The 15,826-nt window shown below is 46.5% G+C and overlaps 1 protein-coding gene across 1 annotated transcript in view; it reads right to left on the bottom strand.

The window, feature by feature from the left end:
• Positions 1-15,826, bottom strand: part of B3gat2 (beta-1,3-glucuronyltransferase 2) — a 44,756-nt gene that overhangs the window by 6,668 nt on the left and 22,262 nt on the right. The window lies entirely within an intron of this gene.

Here is a 15,826-nt window from a genome sequence, read left to right as displayed (position 1 = left end):
TTAACTCAAAAAGAAATTCACTAAGTCAAAGGGTGAAAAAGAATATTCCATGCAAAAGGAACCCAGGAAAAAGCAGGGGTAGCAGCTCTATTTTGCAGACAAAGTAGATTTCAAGACTGATCAGAAGAGACAGAGAAGGTCACTACATACATCCTTCTAAAGGGAACAATATAAGAGGAAGAGAAAACAATCATAAAAATATATGCATCAAATATGATGCAACCAACTATATAAAACAAACACTAGAGCTGGGTATTTAGCTCAGTGGTTCCACTGCCTGCCTCGCAAGTGCAAGGTCCTGAGTTGGATCCCCAGTACAAAACAAATAAAAAAACACTAATGGATCTGAAAAATTTGATAAGCACTAATACAACTGTAATGGTGGACCTCAAAGTCCCACTGTCACAAAGAAATCAACTAGACCAAAAAATAAATAAATAAATAAAATCAACAAAGAAATATCAGAGCTGAACCAAACCTTGAACAAATGGATTTAATAACTATCTACAGTGTCCCCCCCACAACAACAGAATATACACTCTTTTCAGCAGTTTCTCCAATGTACTATAGCTCCAAAACAAGCCACTTACTAGCTCACAGAAGATGCTTAAGTAAATGTAAAGGAACTGAAATTATCTCATGCATTTATCAGATTACAGTGCAACCAAATTGAAAATCAGTGACTAAAGAAATCACTAGAACTACATAGGCAAGTGGAAATTAAATAATTACCTCCTGAACATCCAGTGGATCACAGATGAAACTAAAAACGAAATTGAGACAGTTTCTAAAATTAAATGATAATGCTAATACAACATACCAGAACGTATGGGATGCAGTGAAAACAGTCTGAAAAGAGAAATTTACAGCAGCAAATTCCCACATCGGAGAAACAGAGTTCAAATAAATAACCTAATGTTGAACCTCGAGGTTCTGAAAAATGAAGAGCAAGCTGAACCCAAAGTTAGTATTAGGAAGGAAATTATAAAGATCTGAACAGAAATTAATGCAGTTGAGACTAAGAAAACAATACAAAGAATCAATGAGTTGAAGAGTTGGTTCTTTGAAAGATTAAATAAAATAGACAAACCCACAGCAAATCTTGTAAAAAAAAGGAAAGAAAAGACCCAATCCATACAAATAGGAACAGAAAGGGTGAAATCACAACAGATCCTGCAGAAATCTAGATCATCAATGTCTACTTTTGAGAACCTATATTCTAGGAAGATGGGAAACTCAGAAAAAATGGACAGATTGCTATATACAAATGAATTAACAAAGCTGAGTCAAGAAAATATAAAAATTCTAAATATCAATGATAAAATATAAAAATTCCAATATCAATCAATGAAATTGAAGAATACAAAAACTACCAATAAAGAAAAGCCCAGGTCCTGATAGATTTACTTCTGAATTCTACATGAAATTTAAAGAAGATCTCATGCCAATACTCTTCAAACTCTTCAATGAAACTGAAAGGGAAGCAATACTCTCAAAGTCGTTCTTGGAAGAAAGCATTACACTGACACCAAAACCAGAGAAAGATCCAACCAAAAAAGAGAACCACATTAAAAAAAACCAAGGACAAATACACAATCATCTCAATAGATGCAGAAAAGGATTTAACAAAGTCCAACTGCGAATTCATGATAAAAAAAAAACCCTAAAGAAAACTGGATTAGAAGGTCTTTATCTCAATCTGATAAAAGCCATCTATGACAAGCCAACAGCCAACATCATATTAAATAGTCAAAAACAAAGTTTTCACTGTAAAATCAGGAATAAGACAAGGATGCCCACTATCACCATTCCTGTTAATTATAGCTTTGGAAAGATTAATCAGACTGATTAGACAATAGAAAGAAATAAAAGGAGCCAGGCATGGCGGCACACAGCTGTAATCCCAGCACTCGGGAGGCTGAGGCAGGAGAATCACTGTGAGTTCAAGACCAGCCTAGGCTACATAGTGAGTTCCAGATCAGTCTCAACTACATACTAAGAGACATACCCTGTCTCAAACAAACAAAGAAACAAACAAGAAAGAAATAAAAGGAATATGGATAACAAAGGAAGAAGTTAAATTATCATCTGCTCATGACATGATACTCTTCATAGAAGACACCCAAAGTCCCACGAAAACACTCCTGAATTAATAATCAAATTCAGTACTGTAGCTGGATACAAAGTCAACACTCAAAAAATCAACAGACAGCATTCCTGTACATGAATAACAAACTCACTAAGAGGGAAATCAGGGGAAACAACATCTTTCACAAGAGCATCAAGAAAAGTGAAATACTTAGGACTCAATAACAAAGGAAGTTAAGGACCTTTACACTGAAAACTATAGCAGAGTACTCTGATAAAGGAGATTGAAGAGGATAGGAGACAATGGAAAGACATGCCTTGTTCTTGGGTAGGAAGAACCAATATAATGAAAATGGCCATACTTCTGAAACTAATATAAATTTAACGCAATCCCAATCAAAATCCCAACAGTGTATCTCACACAACTAGAAAAAAAATTCTAAAATTCATATGGAACCAAAAGAGACTTAGAATAGTGAAAACAATTCTGGGCAGCAAAGGCAAGGCAGCAGGCATCACAAACCCACTGTGATAAAAACAGCATGGTGCTGGCAAAGAAACAGACCCAAAGACCAATGGAACAGAACAGAAGATGCAGAAACAACTCCAAGCACACTCAGCTACCTAATCTTTGACAAATGGGCCAAACACCTTCACTGAAAGCCTCTTTAATAAATGGTGATGGGAAAACTGGCTTTCCAGATGCTGAAGACTGAACCTAGATCTGTACCTCTCACCATGCACTAAACTAAAATTGAAATGGATCAAAGATCTAAGTATAAAAACATAAACATTCATCTGCTGGAAGACAGAATAGGTAAAACTCTTGAAGACAGAGGTATAGGCAAAGACTTTCTAAACAGAACCCCGTTGCACAAGAAATAATACCAAGAATCAACAAATGAGATCACATTAAATTAAAACATTTCTGCACAGCAAAGGAAACCACCAACACAGCAAAGAGACAACCTACAAAATGGTAAAAAAATTTTAACAGCTACTCATCATACAGAGAACTAATCTGTATAATACGTAACTCAAAAAAACCAGACCCCCCCCAATTGAAAGACCCAATATAAAATGGGTACCTGAAATAAACAGATTCTCATATGAAGAAGTATAAATAGCCAATAAATACATGAAAAAATGTTCAACATTGTTGGTGGCTTGAGAAATGCAAATTAAAACAACACTGAGAGGGCTGGGGATTTAGCTTAGTGGTTCTGCCGCATGCTTCAAATGCGCAAGGTCCTGAGTTCAATTCCCAGTACCAATCAATCAAACAAACACTGAGGTTCCAGGTCACTCCAGAAAGAATGGCTACAATAAAAAGTCAACCAATAACAAATCCTGTAGAGGCCACGAGGACGGGCGGTGGGGAGGAACGCTTCTTCATTGTTGGTGGAAGTGTAAACTGGTGCACCACTAAGGAAGTCAGTGTGGAGACTCCTCAGAAATCTAAAACTACAGGTTCCATTTCACCTAAAACTAGAGGTTCCTGTGTCCCTCCTAGGTATCTTCCCAAAAGAGTTAAAAGCCTCATACCACAGTGATATATGCACACCCATATTTATATCAGTGTAATTTATAATGGTTAAATCTTGGAAACAGCCCTATGCCCATCAACAGATGAATGGAAAAAGAAAAGGTGTGATTTATATGTAACAGAGCACTACTCTGTCAAAAGAGGATAAACTTGAGTCATTTTTAGGTAAACGGCTGCACCTCGCAACCATAATCTGAACTGAAATAAAGCGGACACAAGTTTAAACACCACACTGTTTCTCTTGTATGAGAAACCCAAAGGGCAAATAAGAAGCAAAACGGTTCAGACACTGGAAAGTAAGAAGACATTCAAATGGGAAGGGGAACGAGGGAGTAGGGAAGGGAAAGGGAAGGGAATGAAAAGGATTTTTAAAAAGAATAGAGGGTTAAAAATGGAAGCAAAGCTTTTGTAAATAGGGAGGGGAAAAAGAGTTGAAGGAAGGGGAGAAAAGGGAAATGGGAAAAAAAGAATTAGCGGGCCATAGTTCAGTGGCATAGCACCTGTCTAGCAAATGTAGGGTCCTAAGTTTGATCCCTGGTACCAGAAAAAAAAAGGAAAGAATTAGGGTTATTATGTACAGGTACAAATTCCTTATGATGACTGTGATTTTAATGTGTGGCATATATGTACTAATAAAAATAAATTTAAAAAATATATATTCATAAGAGTATATGTTTACTTAAGTACATCTGCATACATGTGATATATGTGTATCTATAAATCTCAGCACCTAGCAACAAATTCCTAACACCTGAGGTACAAAGCTCCCAGGTATACAAAGGAAAATACGATCCAATACCATGAGAAAATTCAATTAAAAAAATAACAGAAATAACACAGATGATAGAATCTGTGCCAAGAACATGGAGATACAACACACATATACCTCATGTGATCAAGAAGGTAGGAGAAAGACTGAACGTGCTAAGTCATGACATTGGAGACATAAAATATAAAGATCCAAAGTCATCCTGGTAATGAGAAATACAATGACTGAGCTGAAAAATGCACAGCTGGGCTTAACAGCTGATGAGACATTACAGAATCAAAGGTTACTGAGCCTGAAAACATAATCACGGGGACTACCAAAATGAAACAAAAATAAGTAATAAAACATACGGCAGTAGTATCACAGAAGCAGAATAAAAGGCGGGTGGAAGACAGGGAAATCCAGAGAGATACCAATCAGGGTAAAGTTTCCACACCTGAAAACCAGCAGAGATGAGGATTGAACCACACATCAGCAGCTTGGCCTCGATGCTCTCTGTGGCGCGCTGGGCTCAGAACAGCACTTCACGGGGCGCTGCTCACGGAACGCTGTCAGGACAGCCCAGCCTGGCCATCAGTCGGGCTGCAGACTCAAAACTGCTCAAAACGTGCTCTTTGACCAGGTGGAGTTAAAAGTAGAAATCAGTGACACATAGATCTGGGAACCAAAGATAATTCTACATAAAAATACAGATTAAATGGAAAGGGAGATGGGGAAGTAGTGAAAGTGAAAACATTTCAAAGTCTGTGGGATGCATTTGATGCAGGGATTACATGGAATTTATTTTACTTCCTTTTTTGGGCGGGTGGGTATTGGGGATCAAAATTGGGTCTTCACACTCGCGAGGCAGGTGGTGGAAGCACTGAGCTAAATCCCTGGCTCTTTATTTTCATTTTTTAAGGAGACAGACAGGATCTCACTGGGCTCAAGTGAACTTCCTGCCTTGGCTTGAGTAGCTGACCTTATAGGCATGCAACATTAGATAAGGTCTCAAGAACCTAAACTGCTACTTACATAAGCTAGAAAAAGCAAGTAAAATTCAAAGTAAATAGAAAAAAAACACTAATAAATACACAGCAGAAATCACTTATGTAGAAACAAAAAATAACAGACTGTATCAGTGAAATAAAAACCTGTGCCCTGTGGTAGAAAAGAGAATAAAACTGATGACTATCTAGCCATATTTTGAGGAAATTAAAGCTATGAATTATCAGAATCAGAAATGAAAGATGGGGCTGGGTGTGGTGGTGCACACCTGTAACCCCAGCACTCGGGAGACTGGGGAAGGAAGATCACCATAATTTCGATGCCAGCCTGGGCTACACAGTGAGCTCAAGGCCAGTCTGAACTACTGAGCAAGAAGCTGCCTTAAAACACAAAACAAAACAAAAAGAGAAGCTCCGGAATCAAAGAAGGAACAGAGGAGAACTTGGTTGTTGAGAAGAAGACAATAGAAAAGACAGCCTGAGGGCATCACAAGAACTAGCGGGACTCCACCCTTTGCTGCACCAAAATTCCAAAGGTTAAAAACTGCTTTGAGAAGAGAGCCCCAGAATGCCATGTTCCAGAATTGGCGGAGGCCTAGAGAATTTGATCATCTTACAGAATTTGTTCCTTGGGAGGCACCTGATTCTTACGGGCAAGAGAGAAGGAAGCCTGGCTACTACTCCAACTGGCGGCAGACCTTGGCATCATCCACATGGTGCTGGTTTCAGGTGGGTGCAGAGTGTAAGAGAGTTGCAGGCTCAGAAAGGCTTCCACTTAGACTTCAGAAGAAGGCTTGGGAGGCCAGGCAGTGTGCTCTTGAGAAGGCAATGTGCAAATGTAAAGCTGAAGGTTCAGGGGGTACCCCATAAAGTTGGAGAAGCCAGAAATGTGGATTTTTCCTTTATTGTTGTTTGAGACAAGGTCTTACTGTGTAGCTCAGGCTACCCTTGAACTCCCATGTAGTCCAGGCTGGGATTAGGATGTGATGCTGGGGCTGGGGATGTAGCTCAGTGGCACCATGCCTGCCTGGTAAGTGCAAGGTCCTGAGTTTAATCTCTGGTACTGAAAATAAAAAGGATGTGATGCCAGGATGAAGGGTACCCTAACCTTGCTGTGGGTGACACCCCCAAAGGTGGGTAGCCTGGATGAAACACAAAGGGACAGAAAGAAGTTGCTTTGCTACCTTGCTGCTCTTCTGCCTGCCCTCCTTCGCCACAGACTTTTCTCCTCTGAGATACCTCTCTGCCATGAGACCCTCTGGGAGCCAGCTGACTATAGACTGAACCCTCTATAAACCTTCTGTGAGGCAAAATAAACCTTTCCTCCTTTAATTTTGCCTGTTGAGTATTTTGTTTCAGCCACAAGAGAAGTAAGACATATGAGAAACCCAAATTTTAAACGAAGAGCAAAACAAAAGATAATAAGACAGTAGGGAGGAACATCTTTTTAAATGGGAAGGAGATCAAGAGATGGAGTGAGAGGGAAAGGGGATGAAAAAGAAATCAATCTGCTTTACGTACACATACCAACGCCGCACGAGGAATACAAGCTGCGAATGTATACTAATAAAAATTTTTGAAAAAGATTTCAACTGCCAAACACACACACAGGTTTGTATACACACACAAACTTGCTGGCAAAGAAAGATCCAGGTCTGCTACTCTCCTCTCTGAGGTGGCTGACCCTCATCTCTCTTCCTAGCGAAGAGCTTAATTTCATTTGGGAAGGTTTGTATGGGTACATCTTGGTCTTCCCTCCCCACCACCCTATTGAAATATAATTTTTATATATGTTAAAATTTGCTTTAAGGGTTAGACTAGCAGTTTTTTAGTACATTCCTAACCTTGGGCACCATTTTCTGGGGGAAAAAGATTCTCCCACTGTTAAATGGTTTTTGCACTCTTGGCAAAAACCAACTGACCATAAAGATAAGTGTTCATTTCTGAGCTGTCACTTATACTTCATTAACCGGTACATTTATCTTTGTCTCAGTACGAGTACCCTGATTACTGCTGCTGGATAGTAAGCATCAGAGCAGGAAGTATGAGGCCTCCAACTTTCTTGTTTTCCACATTGCTTTGGCTATTCTTAGTCTCTTGCTTTTCCATACAAATTTCTGGATCGCCCTGTTAATTCCCACTAAAAATACAGCAGAATTTTGACAGAAACTGTATGGAAACTGTAGATATTACGAATACTGCCAGTTTTACATGCACAAGCGGGCCAATGCCAACACGTGCCCCACCAACCACGTGAGCATGCAGGGTAGGCCCTCAAAGGACAGCAACCCCCGCCCCACCAGCGTGAGCAAGCAGGCCCGTGCTGCCAGTGCAGAGACCGTGCACCCACGCCAAGCCAGCTCTCCACTTCCATTCCGCTTGACATGGGGCAGGTAACCAAGGAAACTGATCCTGGATAAGGATAATGCCCAGGGAGAGAAGGAGGCAACAGACCAGACTGGGTGAGCCATAAAGAACTGAAGTTTCCTTAGGCTCACGGTTCTGCAGCCCGAGAAGTCGAAGGACACAGGTGGCATCCGGAGTGCGTCATCACGAGGCAGCAGGTGAAGGAGCAAACAGGCAGGCGTGGGAGAGACGCAGGGACAGCCCCGCTGGGAACCACCCACCATGGCAGGAACTGACTCGGTCCTGCAGAGGAGCTCAAACTCAAGCTCGTGCACGGCTCGCCTTGGGTGCGCCTTCTTAACAAGGAGACAGAGCCTAGTTTCCCACATGTACTCCAGCTGCAGTTTAGAATCAGTTTCTTCTGGTGAGAAGAAGACTGAAGATACCCGCCTGGCTGCTAAGTAGGTCTACTAATCTGTTCCAGGATCCTGACTCAAATTTTATGATTACTTCAGGGTGAAACTTCTTTAAAATTGCTCTCTAGTTGTCTGAACTCCTCAAAAGCCATTTAGTAGCAACTGTCCTTGGTGAAAAGAAACAAAACACGTCATTTCTAAGAACTACTCTTTAATCAATAACAATCCATTAAAAAAAAAACCTACTCTGAAAACACTAAAGCATCATTAAAAAAAATCATGGTAAAAAAATATGGAAAGCCATCCTAACGTCTACGCATAAATTAAAGGGCCTTATTAGAAGAACAACAAAGGGCTGGGATTTGGCTCAGTGGCTCTACTGCCTGCCTTGTAAGCACAAGGCCCTGAGTTTGATAACCAGTATCGGAAAAAAAAGGAATAACAAAATACCCATGCATGCTTTTCTAGCAGGAACGCCTGACTTGGTGGGAGCGGAGGGGTTCCACTGACTTCACAGCCAAAGGCTCTGTGGGCGGGACCGGGCTTGACACTAAAAGCCTGAGAATCACAGTACTCCAGGAGGCTGAGGCAGGATGTTCACAGGTTCAAGCCCACCCTGAGCAAACGGGAAGAACCCTATCTCAAAAAGAAAATGGCTTTAGATGAAACTCAGTGTGAAGGCCCCAAGTTTCTGCCCCAGGACTGCCAAAAAAAAAAAAGAGCTTTGTTTCATTACCTTTGACTTTTCAATTTCATTTTTAAACTGATTAACATGGAGGCATAAGAAGTGTACATTTTAATGGGGTACCTCTGTGGTTTTTTACTTCACATTCTCCATAGTATTATTAAATGGGCCACAGTAAGCTACTCTAGGCCAACTCAGAAAAGATAGCAGGACAGGGGCAAAGGCACTTGTTTCCTGTGTCTCAGCCCCAGTGAATACCAGGGAAATAAGTCTCAAAGCAGTGACTCTCGCAACAGCTACCAAGAAGCTGTCACCAGCTAAGAAGCTTCCTAAAGATCTACTGTAACAAGGGTTAGGAGGGACACATGAAGGCTTTTAGCCCAGGGCACCTGGTTCAAATCTCTACTCTGCCACTTAGTATTAAAGCATCTTGGTGAAGTACTTTCACTGTGCCGTGCCTCAGTTTCCCCAAACACAAAACGGAGATAGTAATAACTCTTAGATGAGTGAATGCACATGAAGCCCACACGGCCCGGCCCGGCCTGGCGCACCTGGTAAGCATTCGGCGCTAAGAGGAAGAGCTCTGTCCCTCATCACTGGTTCTAACTCCTTTAAAACGTTATTCTAAATACTCCAGCCTTTATCTTTCCTGCCCCCAGGACATTATCACTCCCTCATTCGGAAAATCTTTACAGGTACCTTGTTGGTCCTCAGCACTGCCCATGTGGACTGAGTGGTTCTGGTACAAGCAGGAAGGCAGAGGCAGCTGCGGCTCTGTCCAAAATGCTACCACACAGGCAGCGGAAGCAACACCTCGGGGAGCACAGAGGCCGGAGGCCAGTGCAGCTGAGCAGAAGACATTCGGGTGGACTGCAAAGCGTCGGGGAGGGAGGAGGAGGACTCGAGGCGATTACGAGGAGAGATCAGAACATACGGTGAATGTTTAAATTAAGAAAATTCGTTTCAGCAGAGACACTGGCCTCAATCCCACTCAGAGTCCTCCTGCACACCCTAACACACACATCCCCTGTTCTTGCTGTCTTCTGAAGCAGCCCTGAAGTCCTCTTCTGTGAGTGTCTTTAGTTACTGTGCGGCTTCCTCCATGTCCTGGAGTGATTCAGAACATTTCTTTTTCACGGTCGTCTTGATCCTGGGGTGGAGCCGAACGTTGCAAGGTGCCAGATGCAGTGAGCACAGTGTTGGAAGACGCGCTGCGCCACGTGGGTGTGAGCTGCACTTCCTGCTGGACAGCACTCAGCAGCAGCACGCACGGTGTTTTCACCACGCCTGGTGGAGACACTCAGGGACGACGACAAGACAGACAGGATGGCAAGAAACACGGGTGACTGCATTTGAAGAGAGAAGGAGTATGCTGGGGGGACTCGCGGCTATGTGTGCTTTACTGTAATGCATGTTTTAGTTCAAACATTCACCTCCTGTCTTCATCCTCCTTGGCATTAGGCGGCAGCATCAGCGAGGGTCTGATGGCCCACTGACCGACAACTAGACTGGCGTAAAGGGGAAGTGAGGAAGGACCGATCTGCTCCTGTTTCTTCCGAGGAGTTCCTCCGGTCTTCGCCTTCCCCTTGGACGTCATCTCCTGGTTCCAGCGCGGGCCCTTCAGCCTTTCACTGCAGACGCATCGGCCTCCTGATCTGGACTCTGCAGTGAGCTCCTGACCTTCGACTGAGTCCTTGGTCTCCGATGTGCAGACGGCCTCTCCGCACTCTGCCTCCTCCGACTCTGAGGGCCGCTGTAAGCCGGTCTCGTAAACTCACACACATCTGTTTCCCTAGTGAGCACCGGCTGATTCAGATGGAGTCAATGCTGTGATCCCCCCGGGCCCACACAGTCTGTGAGGTCTAGGACTCCGCAGCTCAAGCAGATTCTAATCGAGATCAGCTTTGGGAAAAGTCCTGTGGTGGCTGCTGCCCTAGATGACCCTGGAGAGGGACAGACAGACACTCGGGGTGCTCTGTGTGGCACCGAGAGTGGTGCAGACCGTCTGATGGAGCAGGATAGGACAATGGTGAAGGAGGAGCTGACGCAGAAACCCAGAAGGCACTTTAGACCCCTGCCCGGCAGACAGCGACTGAAAAGGAGCAGGACGAACCCCTTCCTCCCCCACCGCATGGGTCTCTGCCCCACGGCCAAGCTTCCCTGCACCCTTCACGCAGCCCTCTCGGAACCGAGCCTTGGTCCTGGGTGCCCAAATCAACCTGGGCAGGGGTGGCAGGATCTCCCTCCCCTCTCCTCCCCGGCTGTTTCTGCAGCTGAACTACAAACCCTGGCACAACTGGGAGACCTCGGCGGGCTAAGGCTGGACACGGAGGCCAGGGCCTGAGGACGCCTGGCCCTCGGGAACATCTAGGTCCCACGGCTGCTGCCCCGGGCGTCTGAACCACTTCCTCGGCTGCAGATGAACCGTGGGGTAGGTACAGGCACCTGAGGGCGCGCGGGCACCACCAGACGGAGCTCGCTGCCAGGAGAAGGCGGGCACGGAGAGGTCGCCAGGGACCCAGCCTCTGAGCAAAGGCCCACCAGCGACGCCAAAGGGAACATCCCCTCCTCTCCAGCCCCACCTCGGCCTCCCCGTTACCGCTCAGCACGGTGGGCTCACGTCACTCCGCATCACAATGCAGTTTGCTGTTTATTAATTTCTAGTATCAGTGCTCTGAGCCCGGACAGGCTTTTAAATATGACCGGGGTTGGACCGGGGATTTAGCTCAGCGGTTCTGCCGCCTGCCTTGCAAGCACAAGGACCCGAATTTGATCCCTGTACCAAAAAAATTAAAAAATGACTGGGGTAATTTCAATTTTCATAAACGTGAAATGCGGGAAATGCAAGTATATTTTGTGTGTGCCGAGTATAACGCTTTGTAGACAGGGCTTAAGTCACCCTTGTCACATCTGCAATTTCTTTTTCTTTGAGGCAGTCTCACTGAGCTGCCCGGCTGGCCCTGACCCTGCTGTCCTTTGTCCTCAGCCTCTGGAGTGGCTGGGGTCGGGGGCCATGTTTCACCTCACAGTCATCACGTACGCTTTGCTGCTTTATTGTCCTCTCCTTACTTTCTTTGAACTCGTGTTTTTTCCTAATACTTCAGAAGCTTTATGTTATTTATTTTCCTTGCAGTGACCTCAGAAGGTGTACATCTGAAGCATTCGTGCAGGTCGAAGGCGTTTGAGAACCGACCCTCCCTTCTTGCGGTGGTGCGTTAACCACCAGCCTGAGCCCCGCCGGCCGCAGCAGCTCCGCGCCTCCTCAAGGCTGAGCTGAGGGGCCGAAGCTGCTCTGGCCTGGTGCTAGAGCGAGGGCTTCCAGGGCCCACAGAGGCAGAGCCGCTCGCTGCTCCTCCTCCTCCACCCGAGCTCATCCTCTCCTCTAGACTTTCTTGCAGGTACCAAGGCTACATCCAGTTTTGTCCTGCAGCACATGTTCAGATGTGATCCTAAGTTCATCTCCTTCCGATCTTTAATGAACAGAGAGGCAGATGCGGTAAAGACATTTCAGTTCATTATAACAAGACCGTTCTCTTTCTCCCCCTGTCAATTCAGGATAAGAGGAGTTCTGCTATTCTTTAACAATAGCCTAATAAACAAAAAGTAACAAAATGGCTAAAAGACCTAAACATCATTGCCAAAACTGTGAAACTCAAGGAAAACATAGGGCAAAAGCTTCATGACATTGAGTCTACCAAAGATTCCTTAGTTATGACATCAGAAGAATGAGCAACAAAAGAAAACAAGTAGGAGCAGGCCCGATGGCACGCCCTATAATCCCAGCACTTGGAGGCAGAGGCAGGAGGATCGCCATGGGTTCCAGGCCAGCCTGAAAAGAACCCTGATTGCTACAGCCTGAGAAGGGGAAGGCGGGATGGGGTGGATTACAGCCAGGGGCGGGCAGGTGACGCTGCACTATGGGAGAGAAGCCAGGCGAAGGACAGATGTCGTCTGGTCCAATGGGACACACAAAGGAGAATGTGGCTCCCAGGGCTGAGAGGAGCGTGAGCAGGCTCACAGTTTAATGAGCCTGGAATTCAGTTTGCCATGATGAAAAGGCGGATCATGCTGATGATCGCACAGAAACGTGGATGGGCTTAACACCACCACAAAACGGAAACTGTACCGACATCTCAGCGCAGTAAGAGTGAAATGAGCCAAGCACAGAAATACACAGCACACGTTCTCACTTATGGACCTCAGAGAGTGAAATAGCAGGCCCCAGAGGATGGAGGGGGGAACCACAGAGCCAGGGACAGCCTGGCTGAAAGAACCTACTGTAGGCTCAGAACGGCTGGAAGGTGGATCTTAAATGTTCTTACCACAAAGCAGTGGTCAGTGTTTGAAAGAACAAGCTAATTACCCTGATCTGATCATTACACATTTCTATATTTCCAAGATATTTATTTGTACCCCATGAATACATACAATTATGTATCAATTCAAATTATTCTCATGATTGTCTGATTTACTTTGTGGCCTCCAAGTGCATGCATCTTCCTACAAATGACTCAAGCGTACCCTTCTTTATGGCAGTGTAGTACTCCACGGTGTGTAAATACCATTTTTCCTTTATCCCTTCATCTGCTGACTGACATACAGCTTCCCAGACTTAGTTCTTATGAACTGTGCTGCTATAAACGTGAGTGTGCATGGATCACTGTCTTTAACTCTTCTGGGAAAATACCTAGAAGGGAAATAGCTGGGTCTAGTGAAGTTTCTAGTTTTAGCTTTTTAAACAATCTCCACAGATTTCCACAGTGGTCGTCCCTAGTTTACCTTCCTGCTCCTTTCCCCCCCCAGAGTGGTTTCTTTTATATGAGAAACTCAAAGCAAAAATAAAGAGGGAAATAAAAGACAGATGATAAGAAGCAGGGAGGGAGCACGGGGAAGGGGACCAAGAGATGGGAGGAGGGAGGAGGGAGGAGGGAGGAGGGGCAGGGGTGAAAGAGAACCGGGCTCTGCGAGCACAGGCACCGACGCACACAAGGCACCGACGCACACAGGAACGGAAGCTTGATGCGTGTGAACATGTACAAAACACACCAGGACAGCAAGGGGGTGAAGAGATGAGTGGCCAGGGGCGGGGGGAGGAAAAAGCGATGAAACAGGGAGCCCAGATGATGCCACTTTTCATTCTAGAAAACAAGTTAAACTCGATGCATTCATTCAGCAAGCACGGGCGGCCACTGTGCCCGGCGCCCGGCGCCCTCTCCAGCGGCCCAGCGCCACCTCGTGGCTGCCCGTGTGAGTGCCCCAGCGGAAGGGTCCCACGGAGGCGGGACAGGACTGGTACCGGGTCACCTCCGGACCTCAGCCTTCAGCACCCGCGGGGTTTGGGGACCTGACACAGGGTCTGTGCCCGGGGGTTCAGGAGAGCGCAGCGAGGTGGGAGGCGGTCAGAGAGGCAAATCCAGGGGCCAGGAAAGCCGGGCGGGCGGGCAGAGCAGCTGTGGAGCGCTAATCCCTCAGGGATGGACCGCCGGCCTCACACTAGACTCCGGGAGGGAGCTGCATCTCAGATGCTCTCAGGGAGTCAAAGTGCGGGAGAAACAAACAAACAAACAAAACCTTTCGCCCCTTGGTGACTTGATCAGAAGACGTGAGAACTCGTCAATCTCTCCGCGCCTCCCGAGCGCCTGGCACAGCCCGCGAGAGCTCACGTCGCACCTAACCCTGGCGAATCCAAAAGCTGCACGCGTTTTCCTTTGAAAGCCTGGGCGATTTCGTTCGTTTAGTCTTTCAGCTGGGAAATTATAAAAACGAGCACCTATCTTCTCCGAAACAATTTTCTGATGATCTTTTATGGTTCTGTTCTCTGACTGCTCTTTTTCTGGGGTATTTAATCTAAAGCAAAGCCCAACATTTATCCCAACACGACACCCTCCCTGCTGCAGCCGGGGAATGACAACCACAGGAGCGAGGGAGTTGATCCTAGGCAGAGAGCGACCTCCGAGCCCACCAAGGCTTTGCGCGACCCCTCCTCAGCAGGTGCGGCCTCAGGACTGCGCCGGGCTCCGATGATGCTGCTGCTGCCGAGACGCAGCGCCTCCCACTTCTCCGGGCCCCTGGGGGCTCCTCCGGCCTCCTCGCCCGCCCCACCTCGCTGGACTCCACAGCACCCCCCGGGGAAGTGGCCCGGTCTTCCTGCGACGCCCCAACACCGTACCCGGTTCTCCTGCCCTCGCAGGCTGTCAGGACAGGACCGCCGGCTCCAGGGGCCCCAGTTCGCTCCCAGGAACCACAGGAAATTCTGGGGACGACCACCCCGCACCGGAGGGCCCAGGCCTGTGCTAAGGGGCGTCAGGCAACACGTCCTTCTCATGCACGGCTTCCACCCTTGGGAAAGCACTCCCTGCATTTCCTTACAGTAATTCATATTCAGGTAACAAAAGTTCATTCATTTTGACTCTATTTGGCTTCGATGGCAATCTGGTCCAAGCTTTCAGTTTATCACATAACTACTACTACTACTATTTCGCAGTACTGAGGACTGAGCTTAGGGCCTTTGCACTGAGGTACTTCCCCAGCCCTATTCGTTTTTAAATTTTGAGACAAGGTCTCACTAAGTTACCTCCTGTGGGTCTCCAACTTGACATCCTCCTGGTTCAGCCTCCTAGAGTGCTGGGATTACAAGTGCGCACCACAGTATATTATCAAGAAAGGGATGGCCACGTAGACTGACCCAGACAGAACTCCCTGTTCACAAGTATGAGGCCGGAGGAGCCCCTCATCCCCGTGTCGTCCCTGCGGCGTCCCACGCTGTGTCTTCCTCACTGGTAACAGCCGCCAGGGGTGCACCTGGGGCGCGGCGTCCGTCCGTCGGGGCTGGCCGGGATGGCTTCTGGAGCGCGGCCTGTGACTGAGAGCTGATGACAAGCAGGGCGGCTGAGGATGGGAGGCACTGGGCGAGAAGGCGCCGCCAAAGGTGCGGCAGAGGGGAGCTGCGGCGGGCAGACGGCGAGGGCGCCGCAGGAGCGGGGCCCTGCG

Source organism: Fukomys damarensis, unplaced genomic scaffold, assembly GCF_012274545.1.
Source record: "Fukomys damarensis isolate Sample0158 unplaced genomic scaffold, DMR_v1.0_HiC HiC_scaffold_27, whole genome shotgun sequence".
Classification (NCBI taxonomy): domain Eukaryota; kingdom Metazoa; phylum Chordata; class Mammalia; order Rodentia; family Bathyergidae; genus Fukomys; species Fukomys damarensis.
Note: the sequence above shows the minus strand (reverse complement) of the source record. Positions and strands in the feature narration are given on the sequence as shown.